Raw genomic sequence first — 6,821 nt, forward strand, 5'->3', positions numbered from 1 at the left:
GAGTGCCTCATTAGGGAACCTGATTTTTTTATTTACTCTATCACCTATCTATCTTTCTTTCTTTTCTTTCTTTCTTTCTTTCTTTCTTTCTTTCTTTCTTTCTTTCTTTCTTTCTTTCTTTCTTTCTTTCTTTCTCTATCTATCTACCAATCTATCTACAGGACAAAGAGGTATTGGGGATAGTTTGTCAGATCAGAAAAGTCCTTCCTGAATAAATGTCTGAATTAAGCTCTGAAAGATGACTGGTATGTTCTAACAATTAAAAAATGATTGATCAAGAACAACATATACCAAATCCAGAGATCAAGAATTCCAACTACTCGGGATTTCAGATAGGGTAGGTGTTAAAAGGGAGAGCAGAGCTTTTGTGAATATCCAGCTACTCTGCAAGTGCTGTCTCTGCCTTCAAAACTAATTCTGAAATGAGAGTCGTTGCAACATTTAAGCCACAGGCAGGACAGAGGAGAAGAGAAAGACATTCTAATCCCTGTACTACTTTTTAAGCATAGACTGGCAACAGCAGTTTTCAATGCTACACATGTAATTTATGGATACTAGAAGGAGACAGCCCAAGGTCCCCCATTCTCCAGCTTTAAAAAAAAAAAAAAAAAAGAATGGAAATGGCTCCTTCTAGAATTAAATTATTTATTTGATACAACTTGGTCTATTCTCATGCCATCATAGGCCTAACTACCTCATCAGCTCCTCCCTTCCTTAGCTTTGCTTTCTGTGGTGACTTCATCTGTCTGCGAAGGGGCAACTCGTTTCTAATCCTGGGCCCGGAGAACTCAACGATAGGGCTAGGGAGAACCACCTGTTTTCATTCATGTGATGTATTATAATTTAAAGTATTATTAAGTGAAGAAAGTTGAACTCATGTTCTATTATAATTAAAATGAAATAGTTAAACCCAAATCAAAGTATTTTATGTTACTGTACTGATATTATATCTAATGTTGGCCATTAATATTCTCCTCCCCCCAAAATTAGGTAATAGTGTTGTTACTAGGTAAAACACTCAACTTGAGATCACAAACATGATTACCATGTTAGATCACCATATTTTGATTAATCTACGTCCCCAACTAGAGTCCAAGCTCTTGGATGGCAGTCTTATCCCAGCATGTACCAACTACATAATGACTCATCATAGAAGATTTAATAAACATAGGAAATATTGTTTTGTGCAAATAAAGGGCAAAAAATAAAAAGCTGTTTTTGTTAAATAAACACAAATAGCAGGTAGAAATTAAGACTACATTTTTTTCTAAGTTTGGGTGATATGAATGTAATAATTAGTGGGACGTTTATTTCTTTTTATTCTTTTAAATATAGAATGCTTCTTGAATTTTCATGTCATCCTTGCACAGAGGCCATGCTAATAATCTTCCTTGTATCATTCCAACTGTACTACTAGTATATGTGCTGCCGAAGTGAGCGGAGTAGGATCTTTATTTCAACTCAGTACCTGTATAGATGGACCACCAGTAAATGCATTTTTAATGGATAAAAATGATTCATACACTGTCACCCACGTGGCTTAAGGCCTAGTATACTCTCATCACCCAATAATATGTAAGTTAATTAGCAAACTTCTCTGGATTATAGTTTTATTTTTGGTCATAATATGCTATAGGTAAATTAATCCTTTTTAAAAAAATAAAACCCAAATCACAAGATAAATAATGGAAAGAAAAGACCTGAGCCCTGTTCCAAACTCTGAGTGAAGGGGCTTTTAGGATAGTGGAAGGTGAAGGGCTCAAAGCCAAAACCCACTGCTTGCTCAAAGCACGTATCTCCCCCTTCTCTTTCCCTTTATCTCCTCTTTTGCCTTCTCTTCCTGTGTGACTAGCCTAAAAATCAAGGAAATTTCTGTGTTTAAAAAGAAGTTAATCATTTTTGGATCAAAATATCTTTAAAACTGTAAGTCAAGCAGATCTGAGCTTTGTTAAGTCAGTCCACATGTCAGCCATTAAATATTGGCCACAAACTTATAGCCTGGTAAGAAATGCAGGCTAGAAGGAGCAGTTTAAGGAAAGGTAAGTCAAGGGCTTTTGCTCTAGCTAGTAGAGGAACAGATTGGGTGATGAACAGATTTGAAGCAACCCTTGTCCAGGATTATGGAAATGGGCAAGACATTCATGTTTAGGGAAAATTTCACTTGGCGTCTGGCCAGGGTTATTTTGGGCCCAATCATGCTAGACTTCAATCAGGGTGAGCAACTTCCCTGTAGAATTTAATATCTGAAAAGTAATCACAACTACTTCCCTGGTGGATTTACACTAGAGGAAGATGGGCCAAACTGCTTTAAGAGTCTAACAAAGACTCTGTCACCTTTACTTCCCTCACAGTTTGAGTTTGCGAGTTTCTACCTGTCTACTTCTTTAATAACACAAGGAAAACATAACTCGAGTTCTTGAAAAAGGAATAAAATAGCTTGAATGTAGTACTGACTTTACTTGAATATTTATTTTCAACCCAGTATCTTCCTTTGGTGATCTTTCCTCCAATTGACAGATTTGATAGCACAGGAAGTCTTGCAGTTTCAATACCTGTTCACTTTTGTCTTGGAGCTTGTGGTTTGTCCTGACACAATGAACAAACATCTAGGTTCAGAAAATAAGATATGCTTGGGAAAAGACAAGTATAAGAACTGCTATTTATTTTAAAAGGGAAGGTTGAGGTTATGTATCTGTTTGGGAGAGACACATCAATCCAGGATGCAGAAGAAACATTATTTGGTCGAATTAGTATTTCACAAAGCAAATGAAAATATTGTCATTTCAAAGTTTGGTATTTTGATAATTAAAAGTTCTTTATCTTAAGTAAACGAACTTTTCTTAAAAAAAAAGTTGACTTGATAATGACATCCTTTTAATTCATTTACATATATGATGTGAAGAATTACCATCTCTTTAACTCTAGTGGGACTCAGGTACTTTCAAGACCTTTACATACTGATTTTCACTGCTCTATTTCCTCTTAAAGTATTTATCAGAAGTCTGGCATGTTAATTAATCTGCCTCTTTCTCCGCTACGCCTTAAGAGTGGGATTCTCGAAGGAAGGTCCGAGTACCATCTACATGTAAATAAATTTGCAGTTTGTTATAAACTGTGGGTTAACTGAAGGTATGTTATAGCACAATGAGATAGTAAACCAAGGAGGAAAATGTGAGATTAGCAAACAGATGATCCAGTTCACGAGAGGACTATACCGAGATCCATATTTGGAGCAGGATAATGGAAGGCTTGGGAAAAGATGTCACAGGAGAAAAAGAAATTTAACAGTACTCTTAAGACAATGAAAGAATTTAGGAGACAGAAAAGGCAGGCAATGTAAGAAAAAAAGAAAAGCAATTAGGAACTGTAAGAAAACAAATAAACCGAATAAGAAACTAAGTGTAATCATAGTATACTCCTTGGCACTGCAATGGAAGCTATTTATATTGTCAATAGAAGGTAAACAGTGATTAATGATTTTCCACTTCAATAGACAACAAAAGAGAAAGTATTACACAATATTTAGGAGCACAGGCCCTAAAATTTGTTGTAAGCACTTGCTTTTATTGAAGAGACAAACAATGTATTTGATCGTCTTTGGCTGTAGACCAGAAGCTGGCAGAATGGACCCAGTGGCCCTACCTATCCCATATGTCCACAGAGGACGAGAGTCAGTCCTGTGGGACAAGGTGATGACACGGGCCACCACTGAATGTCGTACTCGCTCAGGCCCTAAAATGTTTACTGGCTTCATGGATGCAGAAATTTACTTAATTTCTATGTTACTCAATTTCCTTTTTGTAAGATAGAAATAGTTACCTGTTTTTTTATAGTCTTGTGTCAGGCTTAAATGAGTTACTTTGCACAAAGCGCTTGTAACAGTGCTACACATTACCAAGCCCTCAACAGGTGTTAGCTAAAACAACAAACTACATATAAAAAACAAAAGGATTTTTGACACAGAACAAAAATTGAATTTGACAATACAAATGTGTAAGTCCAAATGGTTGAAAGTGTGGAAGAGTAGTAAAGTGCAGTCAAGAGATAGTTTATAGCTGATAGAAACAAAAATAAATAAGAAAGCCAACTAAGAGAAAAACAAAATTTAGCAATATAATTGTGTAAAAGGGTTAAATCATAATCTACCATAGCAAGAAGCTAATGATAGATTGCCACTATCATTAATAAATCAAAAGCTAGCATGTAAGCTTATAATATAGAAATATTGGAGGAAACAACAGAAAAACCAAGAAATAAAATTGGTTCTCTTTAAAGATCAAGGAAGGTAAATATCTTTACTTTTAAATATCTTACAATTTCATTTGTAAATGATACCTCAATAAAGCTGAGAAAAGGGAAGATGAAGGAGGGTTTGGAGTGGCTGGTGGGAGCACAAGATTGCAAACAAGGAATAAAATTACTGCTATGATATTTAAAATTCTTGCTAGGAATTTCAGGAGACTCTGCAAGTTTAGGCAATATAAAAATCATAGAGAAAGAATGCCAATTTCTGGACAAAATTTGATTATTTTTAAATCTAGTAATTGACCATAAGAGACAAAAATAATGTTTACTTTTATTGATGAAGTCAAGCAAATATCACAGTACATCTGAAAAACAAGTGTGGCTTAATGTCAATCACTCTTCCCTCACCCCTTGAAATCATCAGGCATTGTTTGGGGAGGTATTGGAGTAGTGGCTATAAGCTCTTTGGGGATAGCTTTTGCTGTCCAGGCTACACTTTTCCTTCTGATCTTTCTTTCCTGGCTGCTCTGTGAAGATTTCTGAATCATTACATTCCTTTCCTGTGTTCCCAAAGGATGAGCACATTTGCAGTCAGTCCTGGAAACCCAATCTTTATACTGAATCTCTGCTCAAAAGCCACTACAGATGGATTATGTGGACAGTCTTATTAAGAAAATGTGTAATATATACTTAAAATAGCAAAGCTTGCTTTGGTGGATTTCATCAATGCTTTGTAATCTGGGCCTCACAGAACATGAATTTTTTGGCTGTTTGATTTTTTTATTCTTTGTTCAGCATCTAAGACCTTACGATTCATAATTTTATTAAGTTGTTTGCATAGGCTAGAGGTACCAATGATGAAAATACTTCATCTGCCGAAGTTGACCAGAGTTTCTCAGAAACTGGAAGGAAATCCTACCCAGGCAGCTTTTTGTTGGATTCCTGGATATATGTATATACATATATATACATATACATATACATATACATATATATATATATATATATATATATATATATATATATGTATGTATATATATACACACAGGATATAAAATATATATATATACATATATACACATATATACATATATGTGTGTATGTGTATATATATGTATATACACACACACACATATATATGTGTGTATATATGTATGTGTATATATATATACATATACCTACCCGGGCAGTTTTTTGTTGGAGTCCTAGGATATATATATATATATATATATATATATATATATATATATATGATATAAAATATATATATATGTATACAGGATATAAAATATATATATACACACAAACATATATGTATATATGTGTATATATGTATATATATATTTTTATATTTTTTTTCTTCCCCCCAAGAGGTTGGCAAGGAAGTGTTGCCTACTGAAAATCTCAAATTCTTGCCTTCCTTCTAAATAGTACAGAAAGGTTCCTATGAAATTTCTAGCTTTAATAAAAGGTAAGAATATCAAATGTTATGAGGTACTTTTGGAAGTAATTTCACCAATGACTTATGGCTCCATTCTCATTACTCTACAGTTTCATTAGATCACCACATAGTCCCTTTCTTTTCTTTTCATCACATATGCTTTAGCTGATCTTCATGCTGAGGAGAAACATTTGACTTCAATAGAAGACTTTAAAGGAATATGATAGGAACTGTTTTCTCTAGATCACTGTCCACTGCCAGCTTTGAGGCTGGTAGTTCTTATGCTGGGGGTGCAGGTCTTACGGGTCAGGAGCAGAAAACGCAGGTTGCAGGAGAGAGTGACAGAGGCTACCATGAATCCTTTCAGGAGGGAGGAAGAGCAGGGAGGTCAATGTGGCTGAAGCTCATCAGTGGAGAGACTCCCGGCAGGTGAAGTCAGAGAGGTCTGTGCGATGGGCTGGGAAGGCCTGGGAGACTTTGAAGGACCTTCAAGGACCTTTATTTGGGATATATGGGAGGATACTGGAAAGTTTTAAGCAGAAGAATATGAGGTTTTCGAAGGATCACACTGTCTGCTCTTTTGAGAATAGAGCATATGGAGTGAAGCAGGAAGACCAAAATAAGGCTACTTCAATAAACCAGGCCATAGTTGACGGTTGCTTGGACCAGGAATGTGGTGATGAAGGAAATGAAAAGTGATTGGATCTGGATCTATTTTGAAGATAGAACCAATAAGATAGCATGATCATTTGAATGTTGGGATATAAAAGACAGAGGAGTCAAAGGTGACTCCAAGATCATGGCCTGGGCAACTGGAAATTGCCATTTATTGATAGCCATGTATGTCTTCAGGTAGAGCAGGTTGGTTTAGGGAGATTAGGAGTTCAGTGTAAGAAAAATCAAATTTAGTAAATCTATTAAAAATACAGATAAAAAGTTGATATGAGTAACCAAGAAATAAGTGTCTAACTTTTTAAATATTTGTTACAAAAATTGAGTTCACACAGACTGAAATATCACAAGATAAATTTATCGCTTGATGATAATCTTGGATCTTTCATATAAAAATGCTATAGCAGATCTTCTGGTTTTTGTTGAATAACAACTATGAACATTTCTAAAAATATCCCCAAAA

General features: G+C 35.1%; 1 pseudogene; it reads right to left on the minus strand.

The window, feature by feature from the left end:
• Window positions 1-1,325: 1,325 nt before the first annotated feature.
• Window positions 1,326-1,426, minus strand: LOC141570842 (U6 spliceosomal RNA; annotated as a pseudogene).
• Between the last annotated feature and the right edge of the window lie 5,395 nt (window positions 1,427-6,821).

Source organism: Rhinolophus sinicus, chromosome 3 (genome assembly GCF_057876585.1).
Source record: "Rhinolophus sinicus isolate RSI-liver-muscle chromosome 3, RSI-T2T, whole genome shotgun sequence".
NCBI lineage: Eukaryota > Metazoa > Chordata > Mammalia > Chiroptera > Rhinolophidae > Rhinolophus > Rhinolophus sinicus.